Source organism: Dromaius novaehollandiae, chromosome 4 (assembly GCF_036370855.1).
Source record: "Dromaius novaehollandiae isolate bDroNov1 chromosome 4, bDroNov1.hap1, whole genome shotgun sequence".
NCBI classification, from domain to species: Eukaryota; Metazoa; Chordata; class Aves; order Casuariiformes; family Dromaiidae; genus Dromaius; species Dromaius novaehollandiae.
Window position 1 is genome coordinate 58,986,080 of NC_088101.1, and position 25,468 is coordinate 59,011,547.

Genomic DNA, 25,468 nt, shown 5'->3' on the forward strand with positions numbered 1-25,468 from the left:
ATCCCCTTGCGTTGGAGAACTGGCTAGGATAGCTGGTAGCTAGGTGTCTGTTAGCTGCAAGCACACGTATAACACTTGTAACTAGGTGCATGCTACTGCACTGAAAATGTAGCATAGAAGTGTTGGACCTTGGCAGTTCATGATGGAGTTCCTGGAGCTATAAGCATTCTGGCAGCTTTTCCTGCTCAAAGAAGACAAAGAAGAGCCAGGTTCCTGGTGGAAATGTCAGATGCAAGAGGAGTGTGGCTCGTCGTGAATCAGCTGGTTTCAGAGGTCAGTAATTTTTTCCCCTCCCTTTTAGCCTTAATATAAGGGCCTGTGTAAGAACAATTTGTATGCAAGCAGCTGGTATAAGAACAACTTCTAAGGTTTTCGATCAAGGGTCTGTTTGATGGAAGGTTCTCTTTGGTGTTGGGAACATAGGGAATTTTGAACAAGTATGTGTTACACCTTCACAAAATATTCAAAAATCTATTTCATTCCGCCATTCTTTTGATAGAAGGGTACACAGCCTAATAATTCTTTCCCGCCTGAATCTCTCATGCTGCTGCCTTGATCTCTCATCATCTCTGCAACAGTGAATTTCCAGTCTCCAATACAGAACCTAACAGTTAACCTGAAATTGATATATACTCTTCAATTATTTTATGACCCTTTTTGCATTAATCACATAAATTGCTTGCTTTTAAACTACTTAAAATGTCTCCTACAAAGACCTTTTGTATGCATCTCTATAGCAACATATAAAAGAGCAAAAGTTTTTGTTTTGACTGTGTACATACGATATAAATCTCTCATATCACATAGTCATTATTTAATTAATTAGCTTTTTTAAAAAAAGGCTATCATGCCCTTTGGAACAAGAGAAAGGGGCAAATCCAAGTCTTCTTTCCAGACGCATGTAAATGGCAGGAAGTCTACACTCTTCGGTAAGCAGTTTTGGGGAAATGCAAGTCTTTCCTCCTCCCCTCAGGACTGGTTCCCCAGGTTACCTCTGGCGCTATATTAATATGCTCTTTTACAAGGACACAAAAGCCCTTTACATTCCTCTAGGTAAAGTGCTTCATTGGAGTTGCATGATGCATAAGGGACCCATGAGCAATAAAACCCCGAGCTCCTAACTCCTACCTCTCTCCAAGCACAGCCAAGTCACCCTCTTTCCCATTGTCCTCTGGCTGATTTGCCTTTCTACCCATGCCCACTAGGACCCAGGTCCTTAAGGCAGATATTGCGGTTGCTTGTTGCATTCATTAGCACCAGAGCCAAGCTACCAGTTGTTGTTACAACAGTGGGTGGAAAGCCACCTGGCTCTGAAAAGAGCTGAAACTTCAACTAAATGATACCACCAGCACTTTAGAATCAAAGCATCTACCATAGAGCACAGCAGTGGAAAGACAAATATCATGGCGAGATATATAAATGCTTTTACAGGCAAAACTGATAATGTTGTTATTATAATTCTATCAGCTTTTGGCTATTTTTATATTAACTTAGATAAATACAAATTACCTTAACTGTTTCATGGGTATTGGCTTATATGGTTTGCTTCTGCTCCTTTTGAAGTCAACAGGGGCTCTTTCCTTTGACTTCAATACGTTTTGAGTTGAGGCTGCACTAACAAAGCTTCAGGCCTAGGCCTGGTCAGTACTGGTATGGGAAAATGGATTAGATGGTTTTCTGGTCTCAAACAACTTGCACAGCATGCAGAGTATGCATTCTTGAGCTCAGTTTATTTCAGTGGGCATAGTAGTAAATTTAAGGTACTAGCCAAAAGTGCTTTACTCCAATGCTACATGTTAGCAGCTGTTTATCTAAATTTCAGAATATTGTCATTGGTTAATATGCAATTACACTTGGACAAATCAAGATATTAAGTTTCTGTATGTCTTTTCTATATACAGACTCCATGTGGATTTTAACAGCGATTTTGCACAATTTGAAGTTCATAAAACTATTTCTCTGTTGTCATGGCCCCTTCCATAAGTTCTGACTTTGTCTATGATCTTTACAGTACTTCACGAACAAGTTAAATTGCTTCTAATTCCCTGCTTTTTCAAGTCAGCACCTCATGCCAGAATGAGCTCTTAAACTAAAAGAGTTCCTTTGTAGTCCAATTATACCTTAGCTGACAGAGTTGAATGAAATGAATGCTTAAGTTAATCAGGAGCTGAAAGATTGTATCCAGACTGCAATGTTTGAAGCCTATCAAAAGAAAAGTTAGTCCACTTTATGTCCCTTATATTCCATTACAACCCCTATATTCAGAAGTCTCTCCCTTATGGACCCACAAATTCCTCCCTCTTCTACTTGAAGTTTACTATAGAAAATTTCAGTTAAGGTGAACTTGAACAGCAATGTTTTCTAACCTTTAGAGGAAGGAAGAAGGACACTTGAGTTTTTCCCCAACACCAGCATACTTTGAGTTACATCACAAGTTTTAGCCTTGACTATTTTGTTCTGAAAAAGCAGCCCTGGAGATGCAGGGTGAGGGAAGGGAGAAGGGCTTGAGCACAGATGGTTACTCATGTCTCTTGCATCTTGTGGGCCACCTGACCAGGCCTGTCCAGCAGCATGCTGACTCTGGCACATATCTCCAAGAATGGAGTCTTTTTTGACAGAAAGCTATGCAAGCATCTAAGGAGCAAAATTTCCTGCTGAAATAGCCTGCTGAAAACTTGCTGATTTTCACCAAATGAAAACCAACCTACATCTTTAACTGTTAGCTGTCTTTTCTGAACAAATGTGGTTCCATTTTCAGACATGTAAATTATACCTAGCCTTTGGGGGTGGGGGGAACAACTATGTGAAACTCTTTGCAAATTATCCAAAGAATGTTTTCTTACATATCATAGAAAAAATCATCTACCCCTCTTCTTATTGTTTGCTATAAAAATTGATCAAAGAATTACCAAGAAGGGAGAGATTGAAGTTTCTACCATACTCTTTTGCAACCTAGTAGAAAGGCGCAGCTCTGTGGTTTTCTTGCAGAAACCTGTAGAAGTAAAATAGAGAATCCATCATACCTATGTCTGCATGATTAGATGTTGCAGAGTATCTGTATTGCATACCTAACGCACACAGTTGTTTCTTCTATTTGCAATAGAACATGAGATGGGATTTCAAAAAACATTTATGTTAGAGTTGCAGCTTTTCTTCACCAATGCACGCTTAAAACTCCCACATCAGGAGGTTTTTCTTTTTTATATAGACACTTCTTTTGATACATATGGCAGTACAGTTGAGTTGTATTTGGTAGGTATAGGTAAAGGGAAAACTATAACTGCATCCATTTAAGAGTCCAAGCTCTGACTTTATAACTATTACACTGAATAATTAGGAGAGATTTTTCTATCTTTCTTAATCTTTATAAACTAGGGAAAAAACATCTGACTTGTCTATCATTCAGAATAAACTGCTGCATAAGGATGTGGGCTTGCAGTTTGTGAAGCGTGGGTAGGACATTGAACAGTGTAGGTGTAAGACCAAAGGAAACAAGTGCCCGGGGGAAGCACAGGAGGTGTCATGCCGCGGTGTTCAGGTGCCCACGGCATCACCCATGAGGGGCTGCAGCTGCTGCTCACGTCAGCTGGCAAAGGCTGGGACTGGAGGGAGAAAAGGCACTGTCCATTCACATGGAGAAGGTGAAACCAGCAGCAGCAGCAGCTGTCCCAGCTCTCAGGCTCAAAAGAGCTCACTTAGCACCCGGGCCCTTCACGATGGAGCAAGTGGGTGCCAGCACCTGAAGAGGGTATCGGGGTATCAGACGAGTCAGCGAGGACTGGAAAAAAACTAAGGAACTGTTGTGTCCTGGAAATGCAGGACAAGAAGTTAGAGGTAAAATGAATAATACAGCTCCCTTCCCCAGACGAATTCAATCATAAATGGCTATGTGCTCAGCAGTAAGAAAATATGGACTATAGAAAATAATCCCCTCCGACCTGGATGGATTTCTGAAAAGGTAAGGATGCAATGCCAATACAGCTAAAAATATCAGCTGTAATGAATAACTGGGTTTCTTGATATTGAACTCATTTGAACCATTTTAATCCAAAATGCTCTTCTACAATGGATATTAGTCAATTTAATCTGGCTAAGGCATTCATCCACTGAAAGGATGATTGAATTTGTGCCAGTCTCCAAGTGGCAGTAACATATTTCTGCCAAAAATAGTGAAGAGTAATGTTAAACAACACAGAACAAAGTGCTCCTTACTTAAGCCATAAGCCAATATATAAGCATTATGGAATGGTTTGATGTCATATTTGGAGACAAACATTGCACTGACAATATCAGAAACAAGAAAAGCAGGTAAGAAAATACAGGGAGGTCAATATTTCTGAGGCTGAGAAGGAATCTCTCTGTGATAGTTTGTGGCTTTTCTTTTGTCATTTCTGTTATTAAAAAAAAAGATGTGGGTTAGGCCACTGCTACAAAAGCATTGCTAGTTTCTCTCAAATCCCAAACAAAAGAAATATTTTTTTCTGATTTGGGGTGCTTTGTACCCCCCTGATCAACAGCAATACAGACTGCAATCTTCTTTCTTTTTCTGGTGGGCCTGGGGACAAGCAGAGAGGCAGAGCTGAACCCTGGCTGGCAAGGACACGAGCAAGGTGTCCCTGCTGTGGTCCTGGACACTACCTCCCTTCTGCTTCATGGGGGGGCCAGACAGCACCAACTGGGGACCCTGACAGGGGTGGAGGGGTTTGTGGGATCCTGGGTTTTCTTTTTTTTTTTTTTTTTTCTTTCTTACTGAAGCACCCTCAGAGATTGGTGGGCATTTATACATCTGGAGAAAAGGGGAAGGAGTCTGAAACCATCTAGCTACCAGCAAACCTCACATTTCAGCCTGGCCTCACAGCCAGAATCAGAAACATTTATTCATACAGAATACTACTATGAACTATTGTTCTTGCAGGATCACTTAGGAATTCAGGTGCCACTCAGCATGAGTAAAGGATAACACTGTCTTTTTCTATGTCTCTGCAGAATATGAACATGTAAGTAGATAGTGTCATCAAGAACTGCACAAAACTGGAGAAACTCATGGAAACAAGATGACTCATGGGCAGAATAGGTGGAAGCATTCAAGGCACATGATAAAAAATATTGATTGTGAAGCATGCCAACAAATTATGTCATATAACACTTTGTAAACCAGCACTTCACATGTTTAAGTCTCTGCATAAATGGTAGATATCTCATCTTCATAACAGCCTAGCAAGCTTCAGTTTCCCTTTGACAGATAGAAACTTGAAACAAACAGATGAACTGGCTAATGTGATAGATCAGGTCAGTGATATATCCAGGAATAGAACATGACAATTCGCACTTCCCTCTTCAAAAGAAATAAGAGATGATTATGGTTTCCACTTCTGCCAAATATGATAATATCTCAGCCAAACCCTATGCTTGAGAACCATGCTACATGCAGTGGAATTTGCTTCATCCACAAACGTGATTAAGGGTGGATGTCAGCATGTGTTGGTTTTATGCAGGACCATAAAGTATTTTTGTGATTATTCATTTTATTTTTTTAAACTTGTGTTTCATTAAAGATCTCTGCCTAGTTCTACTCCTGTAACCTTGTTGGTCTGGCTTCTCTTTCTTGCATAACGCCCAGTTCTCTTGTATACAGACATTCTGCAGATACAAGTCTCTCGGTTGTACTCATTTCTCGGAGATATTCATGGCAATATCTCTTTAAAAACAGTTTTGTTTCATTAAGATGTCCAAGTGTCACATTTCTATAGCACTGCTATTACCAGGTGACAGTGTTTTTACTTTTAAAATACCATTTCCAAGTTTATCATCCCACTCCGTGACTTGTAATTCTTCTGGAGAAACATGTTTCAGATCTGCGATGGTATCCCTGGTGATGGTTGCCATAGTGCTTCACAGGATTTCATTTCCGCTCGTTCCTCAAAAGCAGGACTTTGGATCTCAGTGGGAGGCCCAGAGCTGCACTAGTCTCCGATGTTATTGTCTTTACTATTCTGCCCCCACCAGGGAATAAATTACCTAGGCACGTCACTAGCATCTTTACCATATTCCATCCACTCCACTCAAACTGCTTGTCTTAAACCATTCTCCCTCTTTCTGTAGGACCTTATCACACATCAGTTGAAGTTGTCATTGCTTTCTGCTTAATTTCCACCTCAAGTACAAATTATTCTGCATTAAAAATTTCAGAATACATTTTCTAACATCATGCACAATACACTGAGGTTTTAAAAACTTATTTTTACATTGAAAATACTCAAAAATATGAAATAGCAATACAACTGTTATTCTAATTGCCTCAAATCATATGCTTTCCACAGGAAAAAATAACCTTCCCCTGTGCAGTTCAGTCTTTCCCAGTCTTTCCCTCATTTTGATAAATGCCTTCCCCAAACCCCCTTATTCCTAAGAAGAACTTTAGAAAAGTTGCTGAGCCTTGACTTTTTAAGGTAGATATCTACGAAATGACTGATGTAAGGACTATCTCGGAAGCCACATCAGTGGCACCAAAACATCTTTGGGAAGCAGGGCCATGCTGACACTTTTGAGGAGGTAGCCCATTTCCACTACCTTTGCATATGTTAAAAGATACTTTCAACACTACCTTGTCTAAACAAAGTAAAAGCTGAAGAATCAGTTCATACAATGTGGGCAGAATCTGGTTTATTACAATTTCAGAGTTGGCTGTTCAAGCTGCAGTTTCTAAAGACATATTTATATAACATATATCACAATGAAGCCTCTCCTCACAGTAGCTAGTGCAGTCATTTTAACTGAGTAGAAGCACAGGTACATACACACGTTTCATATAAAATAGCATCAACTGTCTCTTTGCTGCCCAATTTGCATCTTCAGTGACTGAGGAACAGATGAGTGTAAATGAACTCTGTGATAGCCAAATTTCATTTTTTAAATTTATTTGACTAGAGGACAAATTTAGTATAAAATATACCACAAGGAACGTGCTGGATGTTGAAGGCTGACAAGGAGGAGAAAGCTCATAGAAGAGCATGGGCACCAAGCAGGAACCTCACAAATTCCTTGCATATTTGTCAGCCATGCTAGAAAGTTGATGTCACAACAGTCTGCAACCAGGGCAACTATTTTGTGATCTTAAACCCAGACCTGAGCAAAGGGGGTTGCATGAGTGACAGCTCTTGCCCACACAGGATTTTGCCTGAGGGCGCCACGCTTCTCTAGGATTTCTGCAGTATGGATGCACCTAGTTACTATCCTCGGCAGGATGGAGGTGATGGAAGGACGTAATGGTATTGTTCTGGTCAGAATTGCCTAGGAATTCACTTTCTCCAACACACACAAGTTTAAGGTCCCAGAGATGTTTTCTTGTCATGGTCAAATAACTGCTGAAACTTTTCTAATTTGTAAGTCAGTAGAAAAGTGCAAAAGGTGTTTCTGGGAAGATTCATGAGCAACACTACTGCTGGCCTCCATACCAGCAGGAAAGTACCACTCATCTCCCTCTGCTTGGTCATCCATAATGGTGAGCAGAGAGAGTGGGACCTCTGCCCATTTCCCCTGCCTAGTGGTGGATGGACCTACCTGTCTGAACAGAGAGTGACTGCAGCTATTGCAGCAATTGAAGTTGTGATTGTCTTTATCCATTGCATTACTCCACATTTCAGAACATTAATCAAACTAAATGTCCTTAAGAAGAAAGGAGGTAGAAATCACCTGTCTGGAGTGTGTGTAAAGGACGGTGTGTCCTGGTAGGTTTCCAGAGCCAACCAGAGGCAGGTGTCCATGGAGAGCAGGTCTGGGCTGTCTTGTACATCACGGCCAGGATCGCAAGTTCCTCATGTGGCTCTTTGGCGTTGGCTTACCACACTGGGAAAAAATGGCAATAGTAACCAGCCATTTTACGTAGATCATTCAGAGTGTGTCTACGTGCCACAGAGCTGTACCAAGGAAGCTAAGCAGCTCAGTTAAAAATCACATGAGTATACAGCTCAGTCTGGGTGAATGTACCTTGTTGCTTAACAGGGCTAATTAATTTGGTTAGCTCTCCATAGCTCTACTGCTGCAATGGAAACATTCCCTAGTGCCTCACCGAGGCAGAGTTTGACCCAAAGAGAAACCACAGTGTCAACAATCCTTTCCTAAGGATGTCACTCCGGGATCATTTACTTCAGGTGAAAACGGAACTTCTCCCACAATGACCTAGCTCTTCTGGTTTGCATTTCTACCTCTGTATAAACTTACGTTGTTCAAAAGGAAATTCTGAACTTTACAGAGAAGCTAAAGGCTGCATTTATAAACACGTCATAGCAGATTTACTGTTACACCAATTATATTATGCATGTCTCTTGGAAACACCCAATAAAGATTTATAAATGCTTTAAAGAGATTTTAAGTACTGCTGAAATAAATGGACCCTGGGCATTGGGAAGAGCTAGACAAAGCACAGGCAGGCACCAACCAAACTTCTTTGCATACTTCTGCTCCTGTTTCTGAGGACTGACCTGCATTACCCTGCAATACCCTTTCCAGGGGCAAGTTCCCCTTGTGCCACCATGGCATGGGGCTGTGTGTGGCCAAGCACCCAGCTCGGAAATACCTGCCTTCAGAAAGGGGCGGCGAGGTGGCATGGCCTAGATAGATTACATACATACACATTTATATGCATACATATATATATATATAGAGAGAGATGTATGTATGTATGCATACAGCACTAGCCTCAGCACTTTTAGTAGCTGAGATAGAAGCAAAGCTGGTGGAATAAGTGTAGACAGAGGGAAGGAACAAGTGACAAGGACAAATGTGTGCTGCGAAGATGGGGCAGGCGGTTGTTGAAAACAAAGAGAGAAAAGAAATGGGAAATATACGGCATCTCAAGAGGGCAGACACAGTCAGGGAGACCACAGAATGAATAAAAGGATCACTGGCAGGAGATGGCAATATTAGCTGCAAGACATGATAGCAATTATCCACAGACAGTAGTCAAGCAGTGAGTGGCGAAAAAAGACGGCACTGGAAGAAATGTGGCAGACTGTGCAGACGGAGCTGCTCTGCAATGCAACCAGCGGCCTGGTGGCATCGGGAACATGCAGAAACGGTCAGCAAGGACAACCAGGCGGCGGGGAAAGACAGGGCTTCGACAGGTCCTGCTGAGAACAACCTCAGTTAGCCCCGTGTCAAAGCCAGAGAAGCTGCAAACGTAAAGGTTCAATTGTTTAAGCTGTTACGAAAAACCTAGAGAGAATGAGGAAGCCCTTGCAGAAAACCTCCTCTTTTTGGTATCGTGTTTCTTTTGTTGTTGTTAATGCAGCTGAACATTCTTCGAAGCTGAAATAATTTCCTTCATCCTGCTTCCCTCCCCACTACCCTTGTTCTTAGTCCCTGGCTGAATTAACAATTTAAATTAATTAAAAGCATACTTGTCTAAGTGAAAGCTCCTTTATACAATGTGTTAAGAAGAAATATGCCACATGGTTATAGTAGTTTCAAGTTTCACAGATTCTGCAGATTTTCTCTATCAAAATGACCAATTTTCTGTGACTACTGGTATATCTTCAGAGTACGAATGCCATCAAATTTCATTCATTCCTGCTTTTAGAAAAAGGTCTTGATCTTCCTGACTCTCCTTCCATTTCAGTGAACATTTTTTAATGTGCAAATTGTTTTTCAATTGTTTTTCAAACGACTGATATTCTTCCTTTTCAAACCTTTTGTCTTCATCCAGTAGGATTTCTACATGTTCGCAATTCTTGGGCTATTTCCTCTGCATCTGTCTCTTCCAGATTGAACTGGCTTTTAGGGATTTTATGAACTTCTACAAATATTCCCAGCAATATTGGCTGCACTGTCTCTGCTTACTGATCTTATCGTAAGCCATTTACAGTTTCCATTTTATCCTTCAATTAGACCCTTCTTCAAACCCATTCTTTCACATTCCTTCCCTCAGTTGTATAAATGAAAGGTCTTTAATCTCTCCTTTCCTCTAATTGAAGCTGTCCTTCCCAGTGTGTTTTCCACTGGAAAGCTCTGGTTTTCATTAAGCAATGTCAGCAATACTCTGGTTGCTGTTGCTTTCTGTTTAATGTGGTTTTGCAAGAATAATAACAACTTTTTGTCTTTCCACAGAACGTAGAAAGAAAGTTTTAATTTATTGGCCTCATAAAACAAAGCACTGTAGTACTGATTCCTTATGCAAACTAGGAGAAGAAAAAGAAACTGTTCTGTTTCAAAGTCCCAAATATACAATGCTTTACCAAGAGCCGAGGCCTTATTAGACACTGAGACGTTCCAGCTGTCATTGGAATGACTGCAGGTCAACCCTGTTAGGTAAATAACATGAAAAGGTAGATTTGGGGATTAAACGAGGAAAGATTTTTTGAGTCATGTAATTGTGTCATGCAGAGGCCCAGTTCAGGTAAACAGAGGCTTGAGACACAAAATCCTGATACTGATCTGCATAGCTGGAGGGGTTTGGACCAGCAAATCCCAGCAATAACCCAGTATAAATTGAGGGGAGATGATAAACATTCAGATTTTGTTCTTCACTGGAAATACTGACAGCAGTCACAGAAGAGCTGATCAGATTAAAATCAGACAAATAATGGCTGTTTCCATAAGCAGGAGGTCTTGGCCTCTAGCAATTAGCAGAGCTCCACTATTATCCACCAGTTAAGGAACTAACTTAGTTTGTCTCAGATAACACACACAAGCAATGAAAATAAAGAAAATTCTTAGTCTGAATCGAATCAAATGTGAAAAATTCCCAGTGCTTTCATGGTGTGCAGTATCTTTGGATCACACTTGTAGACAACTGAGTTCGCTACGAGCAAGACAAGTGAGGAAGATAAAAATAACATACTCAATATGCACTGTAAATCCCAAGCAGATGTTGGAATAGGATAATACCTACTTTTCTCATGCTTCATTTTTACAGAAAAAGAATAAAACAAATAATTATTGTCCTTGAGTAGGGAGGGAGGAGAATGCTAATTAAGGAATGAAAAGAGATTAAAAACTTCTCAAGATATTTTCTGGTGTTTTTTCTTGCCTTCTGCCAGGGTGACATTTCAAAACCAAAGCTTAAAGATCAGCTTGAATTGGAAGCAGAAACAGCGTCAATGTTCACAGTTTAATCAAGCTCAGCGTTACAGTGAGACGTGGCAGGAGAACAGCTGCTTCTTGCCTACATGAGCCAAAGCTGTTGTAAACTCTATCACGTGCCTACGAAGGTGCTTCCCAGGCCAGCAGAGCTGAGACCAAGGGTCTAACCAAGGTATTTCTAACTACCGAGACATGTCCTGGAAACCAAGTTAGAGGTCCTTCAGTTACAAAAGGCTTTTAGGCAAGTGAAGGATTAACTGTCTTCCCAGATATTAGCCCTATTATGAATTCCTTCTGGGTGGATCTGCAAATACCTTGCCTTTTTCTCCCTCATTTTGCAAATGCAGAAGGCAGGCAACTTTCACATCTCCCACTCCTAAAAAGGCCCCGTCAGCTCTAACCGCTAAAGAGAGCTCATTTTGCAGCTGCGGCTGCTATTGCCCCTGTGCAGTCCTGGAGGAGGGAGGGCCACTGCCTCGGACACCTCCTGGGAGCGGGAATCCACACAGGCTCCCAGATGCCACAGATCGTCCCGGATTTCAGTTCTCTCTCTGCCTTGGAAGTGTCCACTCCTCACAAAGCCAGCACCAATCGGAACGAGCACTATGTCCAGATCCTACTGACGACACAAAAAAAATATGGATTAGCCAAAGGTCTTATCTCTAAACATGATTAATTACCTTCGTTAGTGACCAGTTCTGGAGGTAATGCCATCACTGCCAGCTCACGACCTTGCTGTCCACCACCTAGTGCCTTTCATGTACTCTCTTCCTTCAAACGTGCAGTGCAGTGGATCTAAAAAGATATTTAAGGCGACATCAACCCAGGAGTTGAGAATGATTAGTATTGACTGAAATTCATAACTTCCCTGCCACAGGGAGGTTTTGATGTTTCAAGTCCGTTTTTGTTTTGAATCAGAGTTTAAACCAAAATATGTTTACCAGATAATGAAAACACTGTAAGATATTTGTATTGGGCCAAGTAAAATCTTTATATTTGTTTGAGTTTAAAAGATTAATATTTTTAAACATTCACAAAATTAAAATGATTAGAAACAAAGTCATTTCTAAATGGTAAATAGAAGAATTATATTTGGGGATTGGAAAAAGAAACATTTCAACATTACTGAAATGCTTCACTGACTTCTTTCAGAATAACATTTCACAAAACAAGTACATGACAGAAAAAATATTAACTATAAAGCAGCATTTTCTGATCAATAAACAGAAGAGTGGAAAATTTCTGTTCGACTTCAGAAAGAATGCTGCTGATGTGCTCTGACCGTAGGTCCCTATGAAAAATAATTTGGAGCCATGGACATGGGCATGAAAGGTTTTATGGAAAGTGTGTTGATCTAAGGAGGGTTTCAAGATTCTGAGTTTGCTACTCCATTTCTTGACGCATCTTTTCCTAGTCTCATTTGGCAGACAGTTCCTGCCCAGGTCTATTCACAGTCACATCCATCTCAGTTTTCTGAAATGAGACCATGCAGAGCAAGACCCCTGCTTCCTTTCTTCTTTAAAGTAGTGACTGACATGGGAAGTCAAGGATAGAGTAACAGTCATCAGATTTTTATAAGTAAAGCTCTTCACATACCATGCATTGCCACATAACAGGTTTAATTCATGCTGCACGATTAGTGCTGCCTGAGGCTTAATCTATTCACACAATTTGTTAATTTTGTTTTGTGTCTAGAAATTTTTAGAATAAATGAGATTCCACTTTGCTTTTTGCTCCTATTCAGTGCTACTCTGTCACAATGCTTCCACATGGCTTATTTTAGATTCTAAAGAATTTCTGTGGATTTTAAAAGCTGCTTTGTAATGCACTGTGATAAAAAGTCTTTGGCTAGAAGACCTGTTTTCCTGTAAGTATATTTAAATAATTTTATTCTAATGATATCCATTAAAGCTTTTCTTGATTGTTATCATCTAAAAGTATTATAAACTGTAGAATGAGAAAGTTTAAATCAACCAGCCTGTATCAAAGTCATCCTCTGGCCTTTAAGTACAGACCAGATTTTAAATACCTGAGTAATTAAAGCCAATGAGAGTTTTGCTTAAGAACTTGAAGTTTGAACAGCTGTGCTTTTAAGCCTAAAGTTTTTGCCTAAGTCCAACTAGCTGTTCTGTGGTAAAAGGCAACCTGACATCCTCTTGCTTGCTTAGTGGAATGTGTGCAAACCGCTGCACTCTCTAACCACATCAAAGAATCACCAGCGATGGGGTACAGCTCTCTCCCATGCCCCTCCCTTAAGCAACGCACTATACTCTAAAACAGTTGTCTGAGACAAAGTGCATTGCATGTCCCTGTCACAAGCAGCTGGGCTGCAAAGTCTTCAGCAAGACAACATCACCTTTATCTGACGTGCTTTTTTTTTTTTAATTGAGTCTTGTTTCATTCCTATTCTAGCTCACAATGGGGAGATGGCAGCCAGGGAAAGAAAACTTTGTACTAGATTTCTATGAATAAGAAAAATAAATAAGAACATAATAATGAATGATGCAAACCTTTAGCTTGAGCCAACAAGCACACGATGCAATTCAGGACACAGGCAGAGAGCAGTGGGGACTGCTAACAGTGTGCAAGTAGCTTCTTCCTCTGTATTGGCTGAGAGGCCATTTTCCAGGTAATATCTGAAATGACAGAGCAGCTGCGGTGCTTCTCACTGAGAAGAGCCCGAGCTGGACTATAGGATTTCACATAAACATCTGTGCCACGAAGGTAAACAAGAAATATTTAATTAACAGTATAGACTGGTGCATGCCATATACTGTAGGTTATTGTACGCCTGGAGTAGTTACAGTGCTGAGTCCTGAGCCACGTGCTGTGACATACATAATTCCAGATGACCATTTTTGGATCTTCAATCATTCTTTAATTTTTCAAACTGTCACCAACAGTGTGTTTTATTGCAAATGTGTCTGTGACAGATGGCAGGGTAAGGTCAGACAGAGTGTATCAAGCTTTTTTATTTGCAAGAATGCACTTTCTGCTGCAAGTGGCCCGAAGCATTACTCTTAGTCTTATCATGAACTGCCTCTTTAATCAATGTCACACAGTGGACATTTGACTCCTTGAGGCAGTGGCTAGAGATGCTAAACAGCTTTCCATGTCATTGTGATTATTCATTTTGCCCCAGTCCCTGCTGTTAGAGTCCCATCAATGGAAAAAATGAGGAGAGAAAGGCTTAACCCAGCTCATACCTTCGGATGTCAGTCTTCAGGGCTCTCCAGACTAGCACACTTGATTCCCAGTGCCATATAACTCTGTCCATCCAACTCCAGATGTGGCAGGCTGGAAGAATAACAGTCCTCTTGTATTTTCACTGCTACTCACTCAAGCCAAATCCTATCCAGTTTCCTGGACCTTTTATGAAAAAACCCAATCAGAGACACTGGTGGTGGTGTTCCAGTAGCACAAGGAGTATTGCATCTTGGCAGAAGTCTTCTTACAGATACTTTGAGCTATCCTAGGTGAAAAATGTTTCCATCAAGCACCAACCATGCTTGGATGTTTCTTTCCAGCTCTGATGGAATAGAAACATCTCAGGAATGGCAAATATCTATTTAACGTTACTGCTATGGAAACCGTAGCTTCCTAGTAATAGTGAGGACAGTGTAGAATAAGACATTATAAGCCAAGTCTCTCTGGCCAGGAAGATGTTGTTTCCCCTTTGGGAAGTGGATTCAGTCCAAGCTGACCTGTTTCCTAAAAAAAAAAACCCAAGGACAATGTTCCCAGCCCTATTTACTGGGTGCATAAAAACATACTCCAGGCTTTAGTAAACAAAGCAAAACCACACCTAATATAGCTTAAATATTAGCTATTCTTTCTTCCAACTTAGTCTCCCTTGCAGTGTCTTGAATTAACTCTTATTTTTACACCAAGAATTGCAGTCCACATCGTGTTGATTAACTCTTCGCAAATGGTTTCCAGATGTCTGCTGAGGACTATGTAAAGAGTTTAGTAATTAAGAGACATGAATGGTAGGGTCACAAGGCCCACTGTCAAGAGGCACTGTGTATCATACACATCATATCTCCCCGCCTCATTACTTTTCTTCCATCCAAAGTCGACAAGTATTAATTCATGTTTGAACACTCATCTGTCTGCATTAAAAATGCATGTTTATTGCTACAGCCTCTACATTACATATCCAATTCACAAATAGCTTAATACACATGCTTGTTCTTACTGAACCATGTCTTTGATTTTTGACCTAAAACACCTACTCTGTCAAGATTTTTGTCTGGGTCATATCTGATATGGGCTGAAGTAAGAACTGTTATCTGTTTATTTGGTCTTGCCCATTTTCTTTTATATCTCATTTGTGGAGACTCTTAAAACACAGTCTGAAAAATGTTGGGTTTGGGGAGCTCTAGTCTGATCATTAACAGCTGATGAGGAGTCTCCACTGGATATAGCCTGGAAGACCAAGCTGTAGTTTTCATGCTCTTCATTCATTCTGTGCAGAACTGGATGGAAAGACTGTGTAGGGCTCTGCTTCAGTCAGTCACCTTGTGTCAGCCTGCTTTTGGCTGATTTTCCCGTGCTGTCTACAAGAATTCTGCCATGAAGTCTGTGTGCTGCACCCTGAGGTGCCACCACTGCCATACAGTTCTCAGGGGTTTGGCACTGGTTTTACAGGGGGGAACCCTAGGGCATGGCATTAAAGGTCACTTCTTCCACGCTGCTTGCTCATCTTTAAGTGGAGACTGCAGATACAGCATGGCATGTGTATCACAGTTGTTGGGGTTGGAAGGGACATCTAGAGATTGTCTGGTCCAACCCTCCTGCTCAAGGCAGGGGCAGCTGGAACAGGCTGCCCAGGGCTGCATCCAGTTGGGTTTTGAATATCTCCAAGGATGGAGACTCCACAACCTCTCTAGACAACCTGTTCCAGTGCTTGGTCACTCTCATAGTAAAAAACTTGCAAACTTGCTGAGGGTGCACTCCGTCTCATCATCTAGGTCATTAATGAAGATGTATTAGCAGTCCATACCTTATCAGAGGATTTCCTCTGTGAACACACATGTTGCTGACATGCACCTCAAACAGATGTAACCATTCTGGCTATAAGCTAGTTAGCTGGGAGGCAGGAAGCATTGCGACTTTAGAAGCAGTAACCTTAGTGCAGTTTGCATAAAAACATGCATTTTCTGCATGAGTTACGGTCAGTGGAGGAAATGCAGCAGAAGACCTGCATGTGCAAGGCAAAGATGTACTTACCTCCAGGGCAGGCAGATATTCAAGCTTTGGTTTTGAATATATGCCTCCCACTGGACTCACCAAAGATTGTGCGTTAAAGTGTTTGCAACAAGGGCATTGTGGAAATAAGTCCATTTTTAACTATTCCTCATATTTCACTTTGCTACTTGGAGTAACCATTCTCAGGACTACTCTTCACACTTTGTAACCTACTTTGGGCTTTGCTCTCTCCCAGTCTGATGAATTTATCACCTTTGCTGTGCTCAGAATGGCTTTCCCTCACAAGAACCCTAACATCATTTATACACTTATTCTGAAATTATTCTCAAAATTGAACCTTTTATATTTTGGAATCAGGAAAGTAAGGTTGGATTTTAAAAAACAACTGGATAGCAGAAATGTTCAAATTAAAAAGAAAAATCTAGCAATGTAAAGCAGTGTTAAAGCAGTATCAAGTATAATGGAGGAAGTTCATACGATTCCTATATAAAGGCTGGTAATACACGAGAAACAGACACTGATTCTCCATTTAGAAAAAAGGCATTGGTCTGACTCTGTTTACAGAGCTCTAGAGGATGAAATTTTATGATTTAAATGGAAAAGGATCAGCAGTATGTTGTGTATATTTTTCATTAGGAAACAAGTATTACTAGGAAATGGAAACCAAGATCCAAAATGATTTTCCATCTGGTTCGGTTCTGCAGCATGTCAAAAGTCAGGATCAGCTCAGGTGGGCAACAGGACACACTGAAAAAAACTGAATTTTAGCTCTTTATATTTATATGGCCACTAATTAACAGGCTGATGGAGAATGCATTACATTGGGGAAAGATGGCAGAAATTGGTTGAATAACCCTTCTATTTTTATCTTCTTGTCAATGAACAAGGAAAAACAAATATGGAAACATACACCAGAAGTACACACTAAGAGTGTCAGTATGCAGGAAAGGGGGGTTATATGTGATAGGATGATATAATAAAGGACAGTTAATATTCTAATGGCCCCTCTCAGCACCTACCGAAGTCAAGTAACACAGTGCACTGACTTTCATCAGAATGAGTCATAGCCAATGACAAAGTATCATTTATCACAGCATTTTCACTTTCCAGGAATCCGAAATGTTTGCATGCAATTTATTTAGATGTGCTTCATTCTTTAATTTTGAAGCTGCTCACACCTCTGCATGAAACTATTGTTTTCAGTCACAACTCAGAGCCTGAGGGAAGCAGAGCCTGCTAGGAATCTTCTGTGTCAACACATCATCACTGGACAATGTGGCTTGTGGGAACCAAAGTGTTTGGTGGGAACATACCCATTACAGCAAATTTTCTTTGTACTACCATCAGGGCTCTAGTCTGTTAGCTGTCCTTCCAGCTTGCCAGGCAAGCTGTTTATTGGCCCGGATCTATAGGGTTCATAACAGCAGAGCAACCCTATCAGACTGACTGCTCCAAGGCCAGGGACACCAGAGCTCCAGACTCTCAGAGGGGGCCCCAGAAGCTGTTGAGGAGAGACACAGAGTATGACTGCCCTGAAATCCTCACATCTGGGACAATTCTTACAGAAGAACTGGACACAAAACTAACCTAAGACTTGCAGATGTGGGACAACAGCTAACAGGACCTTCCGTTTCTCTTCCCTGGAGATCAGGGAAACCCTTTTGACAGACAAACTGGGTGCCCAATCCTTACATTAAATGGCTCTTTTGAAGGCCAGATCAGATTCTGTAAACCCTGTGCATGTGCTTATCTTTGGTCTCATAGGCAGTCTGCTCGTTTTAACAGAATGGCTTACATGAATGAAGTTGCTCAGAGATCCATGCCTTGCACGAGTGAGCCCTTTCCCTGCTTCTCTCCATCAGCCCAAAGACCAGATCGCAGCAACAGGAAAGTGTGGTGTACCAGCAACTTGCGCCTTCTTAAATCATAGCAAAAATTTAGTTGTGCCATCCCAAGGATGAATGTCCAAGACCAAACCATCCCTGATATTAGCAAGAAGACAACAGAGGAAGAGAGGAGACAGAGCCAGGGTATGAAGAGCTTCAGGGAGCTGTGCTGGCATCTGCTCTGCCAGGGTAGGAGCAGCATTGCCTCCGCTGAGCAGCATGACTCTCCTACCCAGGGGTTGCCTGCAGCTTGACCCTCCTTTCCTGGCAAACTAGGTTCAGCTCCAAGGGGCCACTGTGATTTTGCTGCTGCTCCCAGTAGCCTGGGGTGGAAGACAGTTGCCTTCAGCAGCTGTTGTCTTCACATCAGGGCAGGTCCCCCTGACTGGCTTAAAACCTGCAGTGAGAGCAGCCGGGCATGTATGGCTAGCAGAAGACCCAGATCCAGATGTGTTAGTGCTATTATGCATGTGCATAACATTGATCTATGGATACCTGGCAATTTGGACATGTGCTGGCTTCACTATGCATGTATACGTGCACAGCACAGCAGCAGTGGCTTTGTTATGTCCTAGTTCTGGAGCAACTGTGCCCACACAATCAAGATGCACAGACATATTCATCTTTTCTGGAGGCAGCCATTTAGTTTGCCTTTTAAAAAAGACAGTTGATCACAGTTGGATTATCTTTATCCCATGGTATACAATGCCATGACCTCTCTGGATTGCTATATAAATATTTAGGGAATTTTTTTTGTGTGTGTGTGGGGGGGTTGGCATCCAGATATTTACTGTGCTTCAAATAAGAGATTATTAAAGGCTAATGTGTTTTAGAAGAATACTTAAAGTAAGAGTAAACTCATCATCCTCTGTAACAAACAAACACCAGGGAGACTCAGCAAGAACAAAATTGGTCTAGTCTGAAATGTATTCAATACTGACTGAGCCTATGTCAGGTTATGATTGTTACTGCCTTTTATCATTGCCCTGTGGCAAAGCACATTGCATGTCTAGCATCTTCCTGTCCGTGATCACATAATTCTCTTCTCTGCACATATTCATAACATTCTTATATCTATAAAAAATTTGGGCTCCTACATCATATGGATTTGAAAATGTGTGGTCAACTCATGAATGTAAAAAGCCAGGAGATATTCAGACAGCAGACCTTCTTAGGTCATGCAAACCCACTTTCTCCACCAGGTGTTCCTCCCACAGTCCAATTTGATGGGCCCATTAGTAAATTTAGAACAACAAAAGCACAAAAAAGTAAAGCACAAAGCATTCCGGTCTTACTTTAAAAGGCCATTTTTCCAGGCAGCTAGCCAGACTCACATTAGTCTCCTTCCTGACATTTCTGAGTATGCTGCTAGCCATTGATAGCATTATCAACCACTGTGATCACAGGAGAGGAATACCTGAAGTACAGCACCATCTCGAGAATATTCATTCTAAGGTATCTTAGGTCAAGATCTCTTTGGACTGAACAGATGTTAAGACATTTGGTCAGTTCTGCAGCTGTGAACCCCTTGTAAATGCATCATTTTATAGAAACCTTTCCATTTTAACCAAAGACAGATGGTGTGCTGAAAGGGGCCATGTAAGTCTAGTCTAATAACATGACTAAAGTAGTAATTATTTCCTTCTGTTCTTTTTCACCATTTCAGTATATTTGAAGCTGTTACTGTATTTGCTGGTTCTCTCTCTTTAGTGCACGATGTGGAATCCCTCAGCGACGGAGGGTATGTCAGATTGGATGCAGCAGCAGCAAACACCACAGACACGGAGAAACTGGAAAATGCTAGAAACGTAAGAAGTCCTTGCTTTCTTTTGGCAAAGCCTAGTGTGAAAGAAAAAATAGCCATTTGCAGAGGAAATGGGATACTGCTTTTCAGTTGGCTCTTTGCTAATAAAAGACTGCAAGATTGTTTGCCTCTTCAAAGGTCATTTTTGTTCGGACTGTGAAGCAGAGCACTAACAGAGGAGCTTCAAAAGCAAAGAGAACCTGAAGTCAAATTACTCAAAGAAGCAAAAGCAGAGCAAAATTTGAAGTCAGGAAGTGGTTAGGCAAGACCGAATAAAAACAAAACAGGAAGAAAGGAAAATCCTTATTATGATCCACAGTAATGCAGCTAAGACTGAGTTATTCCTGTGAATAATGGCTCTGAGAGTTATTAATAATTGGAGTAAGACAAGATAATAGAAAATAGACTGTACAGTACATCCTTGGAGTGGCAAAAGAGGGCTATCTATCTTCATATTTCTTATATTTCATATAGTTTTGAATCATGTCAGAAGCCTGCAGCAGACTTTTATTTTACCAAGAAAACAACCTTCCAGTACCAGTGTCAAGAGAATGAGATATGTGTGTTGGACCAGTCAGGTATGTGGGGAAGATAACGGGCAAGGAGGAGACATGGTAAACGAGAACGTCTCTGAAACAGTGTTAAAGAGTGAGGAAAGGAGCAGATAATCGATTGTGCTGATCTCCCTAGGTACGTTGCAAGCACTGAGGAAGGATGAGAAAAGGAGGCCCCAGATGGGGAAGGGTGTGAGGTTAGCAGACAGAAGAGTGGAGCTGGAAATACAGGTGAACGGTGAGAAAGCCATAAAGGGCCGAGGTAAAGTGGGAACTGAACTAACAGAGGCAGAGATGACCTTCTGAGGAAGCAAGGAAGCTAGAAACTGTGAGAAAGAACAGAAAAAACACTCCACATTGGGTGTTTGCATGGGAAAAAAAACACCTCTCTAATACACCTGAAGACCTGAGCAGAGGAAAAAGGCCAGTGACAGGGAGAAACACCATGTGTAAAAACATACATTTGAAGTTAATAGCTCATAATTTTGAAGAGCTCAACAAAGCCAGTTTCTGAAAGAATGAAGAGAGCATTGGAGTCAGTCTGCAACAAAACAGAATCTGGTGGGGTTGGTTTCCTCGTGGTGATGCTACCAAGCCAAGATGTTTCTCCTTGTCTCCTCTTGATCTTGCTACCCTATCTGTAACCCAGCTGTGTCCAGAGGTTCTTCCTTCCTTTTAAAAGGCTCACTTCAGAGGGCCTCGAGCTTGACCTATTTTTTAAGTATCTTGTACCAATGGCAAATTTTGTATAACTGGGGGATCTTTTTCTTTCCCTGAATAAATGCGTTAGTGCTATATTTCTTACTGTTTAGTGCCTGCAGCCTTACATATGTGAGAAACCGCAGACATTTTCCCTTTGGGAGGAAAAATCACTCAAGTCTATTAGCTGAAGGAGAAAAATAGCAGCACACCAAATGTTGAGGCAAAGACTTGGATTGCTCTCTCCTTCAAGTGGGAATCCAGAGGCAGCCCTCCAAACTGATTTGTACAGAAGGGCTCCTGTTCTCACAGAAGTGACCTTTCAGAACAGGGGAGGCAGCTCAGCACAAAGACCCCCAGACTGTGACACATGGTACCTGCTAGAGCAATCCCAAGAGTATACTGAATTCAGCCAGACCATGCAGATGAAGTCATAGTTTATAATTACTGCCAGAGATTGCATCCTCTGTCCTCACTGTCATACCCGCCTGTCATCCCTCTGTCCTCCTACACTTGCTCTGAGAGGTTACACTGCCAGGTAAACTTACCTTTAAGTGTTAGAACCATGGAAATGATTAACATATGACAGAAATAAAGCCCACCTCTTTGAAATAAATCATAAAAGTATGTTTCTCCAGACAAATGCTATTTAAAAATACAACACATCAGCTTCTCTGGCCATTAGAAAAGATCTTGTCGTTTCTGTTTTCCTGAATACAGTTCCTTCCCTTTTTTGCTATCATTGTACAGCACCATGCTTTCTGCCATAACACTATTTTGTATACAGATGTTCTATATCCACATCCCCTGACAGCAGCATCAGTGCTATTTCAAAGTTATCACAATGGCACAGCAGCCAACTGCTATAGATCCAGCAAAAATGATAATTTTGCATATTTTGCTCTGCTTCTTCACTTACACTACTGTCTTATTGAAAGCACACAGTGAAAAATGCCTGAAGAATAACAGAATGCGGAATGCTGAATAATTACATGTTTCTCAGAACATGTAGTTAGAGGAGATGTTCTATTTAAGAACAATGTGTAGATAAACACTATGACAGTTTCTTTTCCAGAGCCTTGCAAAAAATTAGAAGAGAACACCCTCCAAAACCAGACTATTGGGTGAGCACGAGGCAATCCTTTTTCTTAGATGCATAAAGTTTGTTACAAGATTATGAACTCAGACAAAACAAGCACAAAGTTATCTTTTTGGTGAAAGCCTCAGCAAGAATTGCTGATTCAAGACGTACCAAAGACATTCATCTAGAGATAAGCCCTAAATATTTCAAGGACAAAAGAAAACCACAATCTAGAGAGGTTTCATGCTTATTACAGTGGTGCCAATCTTCCTAGGAAATTAAAATAAAATTTCTATATGCATCATTACTTTGTGTACAGTGTATGGGCTTAATACTAACTGGTTTCAGATGGAGCAGAACAAGAGCAATGCTAAGGGCTTTGAGCAAAAGCTCTGTGGGATTTGCCAGAGACAGAAGACACCCTTAGCAATCTAACGACAGGACTGACAGTCACAAAAGCTGGCCGTAAGCCACAGCTTTGCCATTGTAATCAGTGTGTGGCCACATGCAAGTCATTTTATGTCTTTGTGGTGGAGTTTGTTGCAGGGAGAACTGGTACTGTACTGCTTGCCGCTGTCCTGGGGTTCTCAGTGGTCTGGTACAAGAACAAAAACATCTTATTATAAAACACTTTGACTGATGAGCTCAGATTTTACTGACAAATTAAGAAAAGTTTGACTTCCTTCATCCAGTTTTGCTCATTAGTTTCTTTACTATATATTAATACTTCCCTTCTCCCATGCAGCATGAAACTAATTTAACTGGTATTGTTTTCAGTGGAAGTGGGATTAGAGCCTTTGTAGAAGTGTTGGCAGTATTGTGGAAACACTGGAAACTCTCATGGAAACTTTATTCACAGAGGGTATGAGAAGCAGAAAAAGTTAGTCATTTTAAAAGCCATACAATCTGTAAGGTGTGTGGTTACTTCTGGCAGTGAGAAGTGAGATTCTTCAACAGACCTAATGAACGATGTCAAATTCTATGTATAAATATTTAATGGGCTTGAACTGCCCAGGAGTATGTTATTGCAGGTTGTCTGGCTTTTGAGGCACGTGTAATCTGATCAGACACTGACTGCACTGCTAATACAGCACTCAGTATATGACACAGGTGTCAGCTGCCTCTCGAGGGATCTCTCTTCAGGAATAAATCGTAGGTGGCATTATGGCTCACAAACAGGGGAAAGCACCCAGATAAGACCTGTTAAGGGAAAGATCATTTTCATTTCAGATTTTCCAGTTCAAGTGCACCCACACAGAGCTTGAATTTAGCAGGGACTTCTCATGCTGTGACCGTCACTTTAGGTTCCAGCTCCAGCCAGCAGGTTACTTGGGCTGCTTTACAAGTGCAGTTGTTCAGTTTACAATACAGGCACATATCCTCAACCGATATAAGTTGTTACCACTGAAGAAAGAGGGTACTTTATAAATAGCTTAGGGTCTGCTCACTGGCATTTACTGTAGAGTTGCAGAGACATTTTCCAATAAGATTTTACCATTTTCAGGGAGTTCACTGGCTGTAAATTTTGACAATGTCCCTTTAAAGCATGTGAATGGTTTATAGGGCCTTTTCTCCTCTCCAGGTCTTCAGGGTGTTTAGCAAGTTCAATACCAGGATATATCACTTGAAAAATAAGGATAAAACTAGTAATATCTGCCTGCAGCTTTATCCAGCCACCTCTCTCCTATTTCACCGTTGTTTTCTCTAAAATTAGCCTGGAAACATAGGAAGACTAAATGCCTAGTGTAACATTATCAAAACAATAACCCTTCCCCTCACAAAAATCACCAATGTTTCAAACTCAGATGTGCTGATCAGTAGAAGAAAACTAATGCTGCATCATGCTGAGATTTTAATGGAAATTAAACTAACCTTGTTTTGTTATTAAAGGAGTCAATATTTTTAGTACGTCTGATGAATCAACAGTAGTAGTCTGTCTGGTGGAGAATATCAGTAGGGGTACAGTTGTTTCAAAGGGGATTTTCTTCAGGATGGATCATCTAAAAGCCTATATCCATCATAGTTCCCATTTATTCCCTTCTCCTTAAAGGCTTTACTGTGTTTACATGCAGCATTTTGCCTGATGGCTTGGTTACAGGAGCTGCTAACAGTTTTACATACTCATCTTTAAAAGTTAGAGGCACATTAAAGGGACTGAGCTTCAGTTGCTGCTTTCTGTAAGCCTCCTCTAAACTACTCTAGCTGTAGAATGAAGTCTTTTCATAAATGAGAATCAACCTCATTGTTCTGACAAACTGCAGCAGCATTTCTAAAGCGGTCAATGCTTTATACTGAAAAAAGTAACATTGCATTTCTCTAGAGGACTGATAACAGCATAAGTGAGAAGAAATACATAAAAATCTCTGCTGGTCTAAACTGATGTGGCACTATGTAGTTTACCTGATGAAATAAATTTATTTTCTGCATATCACTGCATTGCCTCTTCTGTACTGGTTCCTTGAAATGAAAATCGAGGAGAGTGCCAAAATAGCAGCGTAGGCAGCCTCAGGCTTCAAAAGCCCATTTCCTCCCCTTCTGTACCAGCATGTTTGCTCAGTTACTTGCAAGAGCCTTGCAAGAGAAGCTGGACTCGCAGTGAGTCCTGCATGTGGTAGTCAACAGCCAACTGCCTGTATCTGGTTGCAGGCTCGGGGTAAGAGAGAGAGGTTCTGCGCTTCTTTCATTGAATATGCCAAATTAAATGAAGTATCCACGCCATCGGAAAGCACATCTGCGTAGTGGTGGGTGCATTCCCAGCCTCGCTGACGTCAGTGGCAACGTATCAGATCTTTCGTTCTTTGTTGTTGGAGAAGTGTAGCAATGATTTCTTGGCAAATTCAGAAATTTGACAAGTCTGTAATCGAAAGTCTGATCTGCCCTCTCCCCTCAGTATAAAAGTGAAAAAAGGAAAAAGGAGTGAGGATATTTTTAAGTATAAAAATTAAAGCATTTTTAACAGATGTTGAAAGCAACAAAAATATACTTTTAGCTTTTGGTTTGTTGTGTTTCTTTGCTTTTGTTCACTTTCAGCATTCATGCACAAAGCACAAAACCATGATGCTATCGAGTAATAAAAATCTGCATGAAATTAAAAGGGGGGGAAAAAAAGCTTGGAGGCCTCTGTATTTGCTTTACTTGAAGCTGTCAGAGCGAA

At 41.0% G+C, this 25,468-nt stretch overlaps 2 long non-coding RNA genes across 2 annotated transcripts in view; one reads left to right on the top strand and one right to left on the bottom strand.

Moving 5' to 3' along the window:
- Nucleotides 1–24,745, top strand: LOC135328265 (uncharacterized). Its single transcript, XR_010389070.1, has 2 exons — nt 1–273; nt 19,887–24,745. It is a non-coding gene; the product is annotated as an uncharacterized LOC135328265 (long non-coding RNA).
- The window catches only part of LOC112979526 (uncharacterized), a 125,407-nt gene continuing 106,519 nt past the window's right edge, over nt 6,581–25,468 (bottom strand). Inside the window, exons 2-4 of the long non-coding RNA XR_003258195.2 lie at nt 14,286–14,376; nt 13,590–13,715; nt 6,581–11,874 (exon numbers count right to left, since the gene is read on the bottom strand). This is a non-coding gene — a long non-coding RNA (uncharacterized LOC112979526). The remainder of the gene's footprint in view (nt 11,875–13,589; nt 13,716–14,285; nt 14,377–25,468) is intronic.